The following is a 15,802-nucleotide window of genomic DNA, read 5'->3' on the forward strand; positions in this document are numbered from 1 at the left end:
CTCACTCCCACAAGCCTGCCCACACAACTGTCTTTCCCCCAGCAACTGTTTACTGCTTATATAACCTTGGGAAGGTTATGTAAGCCTTCTAACTCTGTTGTGAGTTCTTGTGACTTTCTTGTGAGGCCCCCTACATCCATCCAAGGAGAAGTGTTTCCATCTAAAGGAAATACCTATACAAGGACATAGGAGGTTGGTTCTGTGATTGTTTCTGATACTATCACAATAACTGATCAAACACTTTGATTGAAAAATCTATTGTCTGTTTACTCCAGGCCATCTAATATTCAAACTTCCCCATATCCTCATAACTGTTCTCTGCTTTTCCCATCATAGCATAGCAGACTGAATATTTGTCTACTCTGTAATGCCTAAGTGTCTGGGTTCTAGCCCTAATTTGACTGCATTAGCTAATGTGAACATTTAGTTACAATGGGTTATTCATCATTAAGCATCAGTTTCACTATTTGTGCATTAATATTTCCCTATGTATTTCATTATATATTCATGTATTTCATATGTCACTCACTGTAGAGAACACACTACATTATATTTACATTTCATCGCAGCATTTCTTAAGTTCTTTGCATTTCATTGCAACACTTCTTGAGTTATTCTGAGGAGCAGAGCACTTAGCATGTGGGCCTTTAAGCGTTTAGAATGGAATCTGGATCTATAGATAACGTGAGGTGCTACTTTTTATTGCTGTCACATTTAAATGTGGATACTTTTTGAAAGCAGATGAAAATTGCTACCTTGTAAATATTTCTTCTAAAAAAGCAGCAAAAGGAACTTGTAAAGGAGTCTCTTGAAAGGAAAACATCGACTTATGTTTTCCTACTTTGAAAATTGTGACCATAGTCCTGTGGCTCAAAACTCTCCCTCCACCATGTCCTAGCGGCCTACTCCTCCTCAGCCAAACCCACTTCCAAGGCTCTTATGACTCATTCCCAATTTTTAGCCAGGTGAAGAAACATCAACTCTAGCTGTGAAAGATGAGAAAAATCAACATATTCAAACTTCATTTTTTTTTTTTTTTTTTTTTTTTGTAATTTCCTTTCCCATTCTGTGAAAAGCATGGATCTGCCCTCAATGACATACAACAGACCTGAAAACATGAACCACAGCTTAGGACATGCTTTCTCCAAATTGATGACCTCCTAGATTATTATGAGGTCTTGACAGTGGAGCCCTCGTGCATTAATCCCTTAATTAGAAAAGATGAAAGTGATGCTTTCTCATCTTGTAATACATCATCAGTAAGGCGCTTCTCTGCAAGGCAAGGGACCGTCACCAAACATGGAGTCTGGTGGCACTCTTATTTGTATCTCTCAGCCTCCAGAACTATGGGAAATACATTATTTAAACTACCCTGCCTGTAGCATTTGTTTTAGTCAATCATGACCCCTAAGACCAACTGCTTCTCACCTAGCAGAGTAGCCAGGAGCCATGGGGGTGATGTCGTGGAAAAAGCTCTAGGTGTCAGTGTGAAGGCTCTGAAATCCCAACCCACAGAAGACCACTCTGAGCTTGCTGCAGCCTGACAGAACCTCCTTGACTGTTTGCTCTGGAAACAAAAGGTTGGGAGCTGGACAGATCTTGGCAGTTAAAGCACTCGCTACTCTTATGCAGAAGCCAAGTCTGTTCCCCAGCACCCACATCAGGTGGCTCAAAACTGCCAGGGGGGGGCCGACACCATTTGACCCCCAAGGGCACCTGTGCACAGGCCTGCACATAAACAAATAATAAAATCTTCAAAAACAATAAATGGAATACAGAAATTCCGTACCAAGAAGTCAGGATATTTCTGTGTACACTTGACCATGTAGTTCTTATGCATTTGGAGAAAGCATGCGGGAGGAATGTGAGAGAGTTTGGAAATATGAACTAGAAAAGCCTTCCATTGCTGCAAGCAATGCCTAATGGTCCTTCTGGTAGGTATTCAGAAGAACGCCAGTAGATGTGGACAGCGGGGCATTCAGAGTTGAGCAAGGACTCTGTCAAGAATCAGACTAGATAGCATTACTGTTACATCCTGGCAGAGAATTGCACTCTGCTAGTGTCCTGAGAACTTGAATGTAACTAAATTCAACAGTAATGGACTAATTTGTTTGGCAGAGGGAATTTCAAGACAGGAGAGTATTCAGCCTACGGCGTGGTTGCTGCTAACTGCTCTCATCCAGGTCTGAGTGAGAGAGAGACAAGTAGAACAAAAAGATATGAAAACTGTCTTAGTCAGGGGTTCTATTCCTGCACAAACATCAGGACCAAGCAGCAAGTTGGGAAAGAAAGGTTTATTCAGCTTACACCTTCTATATTGCTGTTCATCACCAAAGGAAGTCAGGACTGGAACTCAAGCAGGTCAGGAAGCAGGAGCTGATGCAGAGGCCATGGAGGGATGTTTCTTACTGGCTTGCTTCCCCTGGCTTGCTCAGCCTGCTCTCTTATAGAACCCAAAACTACCAGCCCAGAGGTGGTACCACCCACAAGGGGCCCTCCCCCCTTGATCACTAATAGAGAAAATGCCCCACAGCTGGATCTCAAGGAGGCACTTCCCCAACTGAAACTCCTTTCTCTGTGATAACTCCAGCCTGTGTCAAGTTGACACACAAAACCAGCCAGTACAAAAACTGTGTGGTTTCCCAGGGAAGATAGCCTGGCAAGAAAGTTTCAAGGTGATAGAAATTTACTGAGACCCCTAACAACAGACAGTCTGCTGGCAGAAGACCAACTTGGGAAAGCTGAAAGCCCAAATTCACTTGAAAGCATGAGCTTAGGCTAGCAACCCGCCCAGGGACTCCTTGCTCAAAAACAATTACAAAAAAAAAAAAAAAAAAAGTTTCACCAGGCTCCACACACAGAGGAAATGAAACTGTGGTTCAAGGGGGCTGGCCTTCATCTAGGGCTGACAAGAGAGGATGGTAGCTTTGACCTCTTGGTACAGTTTTTCAGACACGAAACATCTGAAAGTAAGGCCATCACAGAGACTTGTACCAGAAAGGTGAAGGCCTGCAGTATGTGGCAAGGTCAGACGCCACACAAGTCCCCAAGAAGACACTGTATGAAGTTGTGAAAGTGACTAGTAATCATTAATGGGGACCCAGTATGGATGCTGCAGGAGTCTACTTGGGAGAGTTACAATCATGGGAGTGAAGCCAGCCTCAGAGACAGGCTACACATACACACGCAGCAAAGCTGCGAAGTCAGGGCTGGCCACGTTACTGAGTCCAAATGATGCTACCAAGAGCCCTAGATACAGGACATCTGCGTTTTCATAGGAGAAGACAATCAACAGACAAGTCTGGGATGACCATGTTGTAGCACATCTAAAGAGACCCCTTGTCACACGCAGAACAGGTGTGGCAACCCTCTCCTAAGTGCTTAGCTTCGTGTTAGTCACTGTTGCTCTATTGTTGTGAAGAGACACCATGACCCAAGGCACCTCTTCTAAAAGAAAGCATTTCATTGGGGCTGGCTCACAGTTTCAGAGGATAGTCCATTATCACCAGGGAAGGGAGCATGGTGATCTGCATGGTTACGGAGCAGTACCTGAGACCTGAGAGCTACATCCTGATCCACAGGCGCGCGCACGCGCGCACACACACACACACACACACACACACATACACACACAGACATGCATGCACACACAGGAGGGGGAGGGGGGACTGGTCTTGGAATGTGTAATTGTCTTTTGCTACTTTGTGGGTTCTTTTCCTGCCTTCCTCCACCCTTTTAACCCCCTAACACTTGATAGGAGAGAAAAAAGAATAGAGGGTATATATATGTATACATATGTATACATACATATACACACACATATATATGCACTTAGTAAATATATTGATCATATTATACATGGGTATGTACTCATAATCTATATATCTATACTCAGTAACACATAATTGAATATATCTATTTTCCATAAATGCTGAGGTGGTTAAAAAAAAAAAACTACAAAAAGATGTACATCTGGCATTTGTCTTTGTGAAAGCATGAAACTGAAGCTGCCTTATTTATGTCCACAGCCTTACAATCTAATCTCAGGTTTGAGACGTGACTGAATCCACTAGAAAGAAAAATCTATTCCCTCCCTAAGTATCTCTGCCTTTCCTAATTATGAAAGGAACGGAAGACAATGTTTTAAAATCCCATTGGCCAATGTATGTTGAAAAATTCACTGAGCTAAGCAGTGGGTGACTGCTACCTCTTAGTGTGGCAAGGGCTCCATGACCAACAGCTTGCACAACAAACTATAACTTCCTCCTTGTAACCAGAGAATATTTAAAATACTCAAGAGTGTGGCTATCAAGGAAACCTAATTTATGTTCAGTTTCCTTATAGTTGTCTTGGATTTCCAAGTTTAAAGTAAGTACGAAGTTAAATATATGTTCGTTTGTTTGTGTTTGTTTTTGCTGAAATGGGGTTTCTCTGTGTAGCCCCGGATGTCCTAGAACTTGCTCCATAGGCGGGAGTGTAGAACATCTCAACCAGATTTCCCTGTCCTCTTCACAGCCCCTCTCCAAAGTCTTCATTTTCTTGGATCCAGTTGAACTTTCCATGCTATTGGCTAATTTTTGTATGTAACATGCATTTCCCCCCTGCACTCACCCCTTAGCCCCAATCCATGCATGCGGACTCTTTACAGACTAGAAGTTCCGCTCTTCTCTAGCTATTCGCGTTTGAACCCAGATCTTTTCCTCTCTTGAATGATCTCCCGTCCTTCCTCACCTCTGCTCTGGTTTGAGGAGGTCTTGACTGGGTGACAGACAGATCGCTATCGGATGGTCCGATTAGCTTGCCTGACTTCACCCTCCACTCACCCCTATTACCTCACCCTACTTTCTATCATGTTACTCCATGATTCAGCAGTTCTGTGCCGATATTCACATTCAAATACTTCTGACGTGTCTGTCCACCGTGCTCACCGGGGCAACTTCCCAAAGCTTCCGGCACATGTTGGCGTCTAGAAAGATAAATTGCGTCTCTGCGGAACGAAGCAAGTTCTCCTCTCCGTGCTTTGCTTTGGGCCTTATACTCAGTGCTTTACCTTCTCAAATATTCACCTTCAAGACCCACATCAAACCTCACCCCTTCGAAAGATTTCAGTTTCCAGTCACCTCGTAAGAGCTTAAAGAGTAATAGAAGAGTTATCGGAGACATAGAGTTGGCCCGCTGTCTTGGTGTCCTCAGCAAAGGGCTTCTCTGTTTACTTTGCCTCTGTGTCCCCCTAGCTCAGAACTTACAACATTCAACATTCACACCGAGCTGGACAGTCTTGTTTTACATAGTGTCTCTTTATACTGCTCCGTCATCTCATGCCTTCTTTCTCTCCTACAATGCTATAGCACTAACAACTAATGTTGGCAATTTATGGAGTCATTTTTGCTTAGTTTAATTAATAGAGCTTTTCAACGGTTTGAGAATGAGGTTTTGTATAGAATACATAGAAAACAAGTTTCTGAAACCTGAATGTGTGCTAGCTAGAGACCTGGAGCTAAAGGGATCATGGGCTGAAACCAAGAAATCCAAAAAAAAAAAAAAAGGAAACCTTTTCTGTCTATCAGCTGTTTGGAGGGGTAATTTGTTACAGTAATAGAAAGCTAATTAGCGCAGTGGGTTTTACTGAAAAAATTTTCAGTTAGCATTGTGAGTGTATTATCTCTTTGCCTCAATCACTAAAACCATGTCACAGAAGTGTATGCTGAACCCAAGCTAATGTTTGAAAACAGAACTCATTGACATTCAGGAGTGAAAAATTACAAGTGCTTCATCTTTAGTGTTAAAGTTGTTGACATTTGAAATAATAGTAAGACAAACCAAACTTGATCTCCCCTGTTTCTGTATACCTTTTTCCTTTAGAGACATGAGCATCCCAACACCATCTCAGAGAAGGGATGATGTTGATCTAGTTGCCATGACAGCGAAATAAACAGAACACTACAATGACATATAGTAACACTGTATCAGTATTTGATGAGCTGAGGTCCTCTAGGAGATAGAAGGGGGAGGGGAATAGAACTCTTACCTCGGAGTCCAGTCATGACTCCCTCCTGCATCTTCCACGTTCTAGATAGAAATGACCTTGGGAGATGCTGGAATGTGTAGGAAGTGGCAGGTTAACTAAAAGTAGCTCTGTGATGTAGCTGCCATACTACCATCATCTATGAAGGGGCAGAACTCTGCTGATGCAGCTGTTTGGAGAGATCACCAATTTCCCCAGAAATAATCTCTCACACATGCTCCTATAAGGAAGCTCAATAAACTCATTGGCTCACATAGTGGACTGAGCAGAATCCATTCTTTGCTCTCTTGTTAGGGGCACTGTTTGCAGTAACCAAAGAGTATACATATGGAGGGACCCATGGCTTCAGCTACATATGTAGCAGAGGATGGCCTTCACTGGCATCACTAGGAGGGGAGGCCCTTGGTCCTGTGGAGGCTTGATGCCCCAGTTTAGGGAGATGCTAGGGCGGTGAGGTCGGAGTGGGAGAGTGGCTGGAGGAGCACCCTCTTAGAGACAAAGAGGAGGGAGGATGGGATGATTTACAGAGGGGAGAATGGGAGGGGGGGACAACATTTGAAATAAAATAACCAATAAACAAACAAGCACTGGTTGCTTTTCCAGAGGTCATCACATTAAATACATTATTTTTTTCTTTTGTTTGTGGGTTGTTTTTTTTTTCTAGACAGGGTTTCTCTGTGTAGCCCTGGCTGTCCTGGAACTCACTCTGTAGACCAGGCTGGCCTCAAACTCAGAAATCCACCTGCCTCTGCCTCTCAAGTGCTGGTTAAAGGCATGTGCCACCACTACCCAGCAATACATTATTTTTTTAATGATGTTTATTTATTCCTCCTTAAGAAAAATTAGTGCAATGCCTTCCTAAGAACTACATGATAGGATTAGAGTTTTTTTAAAAACAAAAACCTAAAGGAGTGATCAGATGTCAAAGTCTAGGCATTTTCTAAAAAAACACATTCTCTGGTCAGGAAGATACCAAAAAGGTTGGCACCAAAGCATCATTAGAGCAGGAGTGTCCTCTGCATACAGCACCTTGATGAGCGAAGACATATCACTCTACATTTCTCGAGGAAATTGAACTTAGGTTGAGGGGACAGATGGGTGAGGCTCTCCATCTGAAAAGTCAAGGCTGTGGAGGGAGGCATTGTAGGGGAAGCCTTCAAGGGTCATTTTATTTTTTATTTGCGTTTCTTTGACAACAAGTCAACCTTACAAAAGAATGGCAAAGAAGAGGAAGAGGAGGAGGAGAAGGAAGAGGGTGGGGAGAGAAAAGAAGGAAGAGAAGAAAATTAGGAGTTGTGAACAAGGATCTTCATGGAACCCAAAGGCAGAAGCTAGAGAAATTCTAGAAGGAACTGAAACCAGGGCCCACAGCTGACAGGCTTGAAGAAATTTCCTATTTTCTTTCTGAGGACTGGCTTCTCTGGGCTTCGGCCCATTAGCATGGGGTATAGTATAGTCTCAGACTACACAAACCAAACTCATGCCTGGCTGAGAGGAAAACGGACCTATTTAAGTATATCACAGACACTTGAACAATCATTTGTGGCCCTGCAAAGTTGTTACGTGCTACATGTTTGGTCTGATCACTGCTTCTGAGCTTATTCCAATATTAAGATGCAATGTTGAAATGTTCAGTTTGTGACCTTCCTTAAATTTCCCTGAGGGCAAGGAAGTACTGAGTAGATAAGACAAACTTAAAGTCACCACAGACAGCAAAAAATATAACTGTCTCTGAAGGACTTGCTTGAGACATGCTTGCCAAATAGTTAAGGCTCATTTTGAGAAGAAAATGTCAAAGGAAAAAGAATGTTTTTATGAGCTTAGCAGTATCCTAGGAGCAGATATCTAACAAAGTATGATTTAAACATAACTTACCATTAAAAATCTATGCCACTTTAAAATATAACCACATACACAAAATTATGAACCATGTTGAAGTAAGAGATATTATACAACCAAAAATAATTTAATCCTAAAAATTCTCACAAAGAAAAAATTACAAGTAAGTTAATACTATGTTAAGAAATTTACAAATCTTACAGCATTGTACAGAAAGGCTTAGGAAAACTACCCCCAAAATGTTGTTTTCAGGTAATTTCTGGGTTGTGTGGTCATGGATAATTTTTAGTCACTCCATATGCTATCATTAGAGATGTCATTCATGAAAAACTCTTTCCTTTATGATTTAAAACAATTGTTTTTGTTAAAAACAAATAGCCTAGTAGCAAGAATATCACCCTAGTTTTTTTAAACAGTACTTTGATTAGCTAATAGATTGACCAATGTGTAAATCGAAAACAATACAGATTATTATATTTGATAGAAGTAGTATTGAAGGAAGTTTGACTTCATTTTACATAAACTATCTCCACTTAAATATTCAATAGTCTCAACACCTTTTGTTTGCAAGCTCTTCCTGTGCTGCTTCTGAGTAGAAATGAACTCTGTTTCTGGGCTCTCTAGCTCTGCTGCTCATTCGTTCTTAATGGTCTTGTAGTTTCATGAAGAATGTCAGTTTAGTAAAAGTTGAATTCAGAGAATATGATGCCTCAGCCTTATCATCTCTCAAATACATTTGAATCCTCTTATCTAGAAAATAGTATATATCTCCAGCTATATACTTTGGGTTTTCTTAATTTCTCTCAGCAGTCTTAAAATTTTAATGTCAAATTTTCAATGTTAAATTTAGTTTATAGGTATTGGATGTCTCCCTAATTGTCATAGTAAATGAAATATTTGTTTTTCCAGTTGTTTGATGCTATTATATAAGACAACTGACTTCAGAATATCAGCGAGTTAACTTATAGCATGGTTAGATATTTAATTAGTTTCTCTTGTGTAGCAGTTTCTTCCTGAGATTGAAAGATTCCATCCTATAGGGAAGATTTTAAGAAAGATGCTGAACATCTCAAATTGCTTCAGGAGGTACCTGAAACTGACTATTCTCTAGGCCCCTCCCTCCCTAAGTGGGTAGTAAAACCTTATAAGAGTCATTCTCAAATAAATCAGCAGGCAAACGAGGCTCTGAGACTGAAGCAACCAGATTTGAAGAAGCAGAAACCAGCAGAGCTGACTGGAAGAGGTTTAGACCAGCTGAGTTATTGGGAAAGGACACTCTCCAACCCGCTGAGCTGTCTGCAGGTTGTGCAGTGAGCTGTCACCATGCAGGGGTGATGCAGCTGCCTTCGACTCATTTCTGCTCCTGTGAGTAACCCCTCACCCATTTATATAAGTAACCCCAATAAAACTCATTGGTTCACCACATTGGACTTTGGTGCTATCTATTCAGTCTGTCCTGGGATCCCTATCTGGGTTGAGTAGGTATGTGTATGTGTGTGTTGTATGTGTTGTGTCTCCCCAGGAAAAATCATAACACAACAGTTTCACTGGTTGCTTAGTAGGGGTCTTATTCTTTTCATCAGCAGTAAAGATTAAGACACTTGTTTCACTTTGTCATTGTATTTGACCAGTTGTGACTTTGATAACATATCGAAGGAAGACATCTTCCCCTATGGCCAGCAGGGAACACAACACAGAGATTCTTTCATCATTACTTACTATATTGACTAAACAATTTGTATGGATCGCCTTTATCAGGTCAACGATAGGCCATTCAATTTCTAGTTTGCTTAAACATTTATTCTGTAAAATTTTTTTATTAAGAGTCTGTCTTTTTCCAAGTGTGTTTTATTCATCTACTGAGAATAGCCTGTGCTTTTGAGTCTTCATTTTGTCAGTATAACAAATCACATGTATTGACTTTTGAATATGAAATCAGCATTACATTCTTGAGATAAACCTCAACTCTGCCACGGTTTATCATTATTTTAATCTATTGGCATACTTAGTTTGCCATCATTTCGCATGTATGTTTATGAAAAGGATGTAACTTAGTGATTTTCCCTTAAAAAAATCAATCAAAACTCACACGTTGTTTAAAGTAAATTGTAAAAATCTCCTTTCTCATTGAAAATAGGAGCAGTAATTTGTATATTACTTTCACAAAAGCATCAAAATGCTTTTCCCCCCTCTCCAATAACTCTTAAAAAGCTGAAAATACCCTAGATATAGTCATGAAAGAAATTAGTCAAATACCTTGTCAGTGACCTTGGACTCTGATTTTCAATGTCCATCTTCTAGAAAACATATGATAGTGTATATTCCAATACCTAATACGCTATAAATTAAATGAATTGATGTAAACAGTACAAAGGACCAATTTTGGATAGCTTTCTATGAATACCTTCATTTTTCCCGTGATGGCTGCTAATGAAATCTGAGTTTGCTCAAGTCAATTTCTGATGCTTGCTGGTAGGTTTCTAACTTACCCATTGCAGAGTTTTGACAGCCTACTAAATATTTACTGGTTGATATTTACTAAATATTTACTAGTCAAACTTGTGCTCCATAGAAATACTTAAAAACATTTTTTATTCGTGTGTGTGTGTGTGTGTGTGTGTGTGTGTGTGTGCTTTACTCAAAGAGACCCAAAGAGTATGGAGCCGTGCTCTTAACCACAGGGACATCTCTGTAACCCTATAGTAATATTTTATAAGATAGATTCCTCAACATACAGGTAATTTAACCCCATAAGTACATGCATGGTGTTATGTTCAAAGCAAGTAACCTGGTGGCACAGACCTGTAATCTCAGATACCTGGGAGGCTGAGGCAGAAAAATCATGAGTGTAAGGCCAGCCTGGGCAACTAGGACAGATCCCATCTCAAAATGAGAAATAAAAAAAAAAGGTTCTGACATTGCTCAGTAGTAAGGTGCTTTGTTTAGCTTGTATAAGAACCTAAATTTAATTAATTCACACACACACACACACACATACACACACAAGGGGGAGGAGGAGGGGAGGGAAGGGAAAAGGGAGGGGGAGGGAGGGAGAAAGAGAGAGAGAGAGAGAGAGAGAGAGAGAGAGAGTATATGTGTGTTAAAATATCCCCAAGGTGCTAACAATATAAATTACATATGAGTGGAATGTTATTTTAATGCTATCTTCTGAAAAAAAAGGTGTCTTCAAAAAATGAACATTCAAATACCAAAGATTTGAAAGGATTCAGTGGAAGGTCAGTAATTAAGTGACCCACATGCACCTTGCAGCTTTCCCTGTGACACTGAAACAGGAGAAGACAGCTATTTCTAACCACCACTCAGGTATAGTCAGTGTTTCTGATGTGCTTTTCCTTCTTGCTCCTAAGTCACTGGAAGTCCTGCGTGTCATTTCTGAAGGTTGAAAAGGAAAGCTATGGCCCTGGATGGAAGCGTTTTAAAATTAAAAAAAAAAAAAAAAAAACCTTCAACAGATCAGAGGTCAAACAAGCTAACTTTGTTATAGAAAGTAATTATAAGGTGTGAATGGATGGTTCCAAACACAAACTGTAGTCAAGTTTGGGTCCTTGACCTGGTGGTGTTGGGAAGTGGGGTCTATTGGGTATGTTTGAGTCAGGGGATGCAGGCCTAGTGAATTAATTAACATCTTTCTCACTGTTGTGACACCCCTTGATGGTAGACCGCAAGTGGAACAGGATATAAACCTCAGGGCTTGCCCTCCATGCCTCACAGTTTTCTTGGTAGCACACTACACATCCGGCGGCTGTTTCTGTACTGCCCGATCACTCCCGAGGGGTTTTTTTTTTTTCCCTTATTTTCTCCAGTGTTTCATATTGTCTTCCCTCATTTAAATGTGCTGCTTGTCCATTTCTTAATTTCAAATTTTCCTCTTTCATATTTGTCTTTGTCATCGTCACCTCCTCTTCTTCCTCCTTCTCCTCCTCTTCCTCTTCTTCTGTCTCGGTCAGTGTTCTAGTGCCGTGCAGAGACACTATGACCAAGGCAACTTTTATAAACAGAAATCATTGCAGGCTTGCTCACAGCTTCAGAGGTTGAATCCATTATCGTCATGACACAGAGCAAGGCGGCACACAGGCAGACAAAGCACTGGAGATGTAGGTGAGAATTCTACATTCAGCTCCACAGGCAGGAAGTAAAAGAGTAGCAGCCTGGCTTGGGCTTTTGAAACCTCAAACACACCCCTAATGACATACTTCCTTCAACAAGGTCACACTTATTTCATTCAAACATATAAGCCCATGGGAAACATTCTTGTTAGGATTCTATCTAAACTCCACCTCACAGTTACCTGGCAACAGCCAGGTATGCTCCTCCCCAGTTACCTGGCAACAGCCAGGTAGGTCTAGCTCACTATAAAAGGGGATACTTGCCCCTCCTCTCTCTCAGTCTCTCACTCTCTTGTCTCTCTCTCTTGCCTCTGGCCCCCTTGTGCCCTCTCTCTCCCTATTCCCTTCTGCCCTCTCTCCACATGTTCATGGAAGGCCTCTACTTCTCTCCTCTCTGCCTTTCTCTACCTCTACTACCCCCTTAATTCCCCTCCCCATGCCCTAAATAAACTATTCTATACTATATTGTCATTGTTGTGTGTCTGGTCCCTGGGGGGGGGGGAGGGAAGGGATGCCTTAGCGGGACCCCCCCCCCATGCCCATAGAACATATTCTTATGCCGCTTTCTCTTTTTATGATCACAACAATTCTTATTCAAATGTTTACTATTGGTGTGTGTGCGGGGGAGGAGGGTGTCTTATATACCCAAGCCCCATTTTTCTTTTTATAAATTTTCATTTGATTGAGGCAGGATAGAAGGATAAGAAAAATCATGGGGAAGTGGGAAGGGAAAAGAGCCCCTTACCCTGGAGCCTGAGGCCTCCCACCAGTCAGTACATTGTAATTCCAGTACAATCAGCTCCGTCTTAGAGAATCACAGGCTCACGTGCTCAGGGATGTCTTGTCTTTTATTCTGAGTGCCTCTCTGTTTCTTCTTTTGGGAGGGTCTGAAAGTCACTGAAGGAAGACCCCAGACTCAGATAGTATGCAAAAACAAAGAGCGTTTATTCTGTAGAAACAACCAGCATCTGGGAAATCAACCAGTCTTCAAAATGGTGACTCCAGTGCACATGCCTTCTTAAAGGGAATTAGGGAAATTTTCTAGAAAGATTAGGTAATCTAAACTTTTGTTGGTGGGTGCTAGGGGGTCACAAGTAGTCAGGGGTCTGCATTCCTAAGTCATGAACGTTTAACCATGGGATGAGATAGGGCTGCCCAGCTCAGATGGCCCATCCTGACATAGATATTTTCTCGTTCTTGTGGTTATCCCCAGGCTGTTCTTTGGGAGGGGGTTTTATGACCTTGTTCCTGGATTTTATGGTCTGTTCCTAGAGCTGGTGCCTTATGGCCTAGTTCCTGGGACTTGTGATCTGTTCACAGAGCTGGTATGTTATGGTCTTCTTTTCAAATTCAGGCCTGGTTCTTAAAGAGAGACAAATGGGATTTATGTTGTCCTTTTACTTTTTCCTTTGGGAAAGAGAGTTCGTATTTTGAGACAGGGTTTCAGTTATGTAGCTTTGGCTGGTTCACTGTGCAGACCAGGCTACCTCAAACTCTCAAGAGATCTGCCTGCCTCTGCCTTGAGTGCTGAGAGTGAAAGCCTGTGGCACCAGGCCACCCTTCTGCTTTCTCTTATTTATTTGTTATTTATTATATATAAGTGCACTGCAGCTGTCTTTAGACACACCAGAAGAGAGCATCAGATCTCATTACAGATGGTTGTGAGCCACCATGTGGTTGCTGGGATTTGAACTTAGGACCTTCAGAAGAGCAGTCAGTGCTCTTACCCACTGAGCCATATCATCAGTCCTGCTCTCTCTCTCTCTCTCTCTCTCTCTCTCTCTCTCTCTCTCTCTCTCTCTCTTCTCTCTCTCTCTTTAAATTTGTGCTTAAATGTATATTACATGCATATTAAGATATACTTATTAAATTCCAACTGAGTACCATAAACTGGCCTGTCCTCTGAGGTTGTTTTCTACACTGAAGTCATGAATCTTGGTTTGATCCAGGTAGAGGTCCCAAAACACTTTAGGGTAACTCTTTGATCTGCTGAGGGGGACGCTGAGCCTCTGGCTGCATCCCCACAAAAGTAGACAATTTTCTTTTGTGGTTTTGGTTCCAAGGTTAAGATGTTTCTATTGTTCATTCACTGCAAGTGTTCCTTTGAATCCTCACCCTGGTTATGATAGCACTTTATATCCTTATATTTCAGCCTTCCCTGACTCAGAGTCTAACGATGTACTGTACATTAACAGTAATTGCTAGCTCGCACTTAGTGAATTATAGGCCCAAGAATATATATGGTCTCTGCTGTTACTGTTGTTATTTAAAGATAAGCCAAACAGCTCTAGACATGACTTCAAAGCAACTGCAGAATCAAATGTCAGTACGTGCATCCCCTCTCTTTTCCAAGAGAGTCAGTGACTCCAAAGAAATAGATCTGCCAACAAGTTTGATTACCTGTACATTTAGACAACTGAAAATAATAAATCTCAGCTGTCAGGACATCAACCATAAACTTCAGAAACATTTCTGCCTAATAACATCTGGACAGGCAGCCTATATTGCCTTTTAAATAGCTGTAAAACTGAAGGTCTTAATAATATAAAATGAAAATGACTTAGTAACTCACGCTGTCCTCCACCCAGTCATTTGAAAGACTAGTTCAGCAGTGATAAAAGAAGCCCACATCTCTGTAAACAGTCACAGGAACATAATGATTTATTAGCATTCCAATTGCTGCCTTCTGTTTCTTTTCATGTCTTGACAATTCATGTCATAACTCCCTTAGTTGGCAGATGTAATGAGCAGATCTTTAAACCTGACACACTCTCTAATTTAAAGCTACAAGCTATTTGTTCTGATGGAATTTTAATGATCATACATACATTTACTGATGCTTCAGTACATTCTAGATCAGTGGTTCTAAACCTGTGGGTCAAAACACCTTTTGGGGGATCACATATCAGATATCCTGCATATCAGATATTTACATTAATATTCATAACAAAATTATAGTTATGAAGTAACAACAAAATAATTTTATGGTTGGGGGTCACCCCAACATGAGGAACTGTATTAAGTGGTCACAGCATTAGGAAGGTTGAGACCACTGTTATAGATATTGGTTCAAAAAGGGGACCTCAAAGCTGAAAAGAGAGAACCTCTTTCTCTAATGAATTATGTTTTAGTTAATATATTCTACAGAGAAATAATTGTAATCATTGTCTAATAACTGGATGTCAAAGGTACAAGTGGAGAATACCGTAGACTGTCTTCCAAGGAGGCTAAATTTACTGTGCTATTAGAAGCATGAAAAAAATGTAAAGGTCATTCAACTAAACACTTACGATTCAGGTATTTCAAGGCATGTAATTTTTGCCTTAGAAAGTATCAAGAAAAACTGATCTAGAATTAGTGAGTTTGTTTTCCCAACCATATAGCCTGGAAGCCTGAGACTTAATTTTATGAATCCTAGACATTTATGTAAACACACACACACAGGAAAATAAGTGGGCTTTCCTGCTGTTAAGGAAGAATTGCATGTAGAAATATGTGAAGTGACAGTATACCTCTCAGGACTTAATTACAATTTAAAATATTATTATAAACTCCTGGTTTTAATAATGGAAAATATTCCAATTTTTAAAATTCTCTAGACAATACACGCACACACACACACACACACACACACACACACACACACAGAGTTTCCATCGTATAGTGAAATTCCAGGTAAACAATAAAATTACACCCTTTGAAGCCATCAGAGACTATGGTTTTAGCATATTCAAGAAGCCTAGAATTTAAAGAAAGCTGGGCCCTCAAAAGAATGAAAACACTAGCATATTTGAATCACAGCAGGAAGAAA

This window comes from Apodemus sylvaticus, chromosome 14 (genome assembly GCF_947179515.1).
Source record: "Apodemus sylvaticus chromosome 14, mApoSyl1.1, whole genome shotgun sequence".
NCBI lineage: Eukaryota > Metazoa > Chordata > Mammalia > Rodentia > Muridae > Apodemus > Apodemus sylvaticus.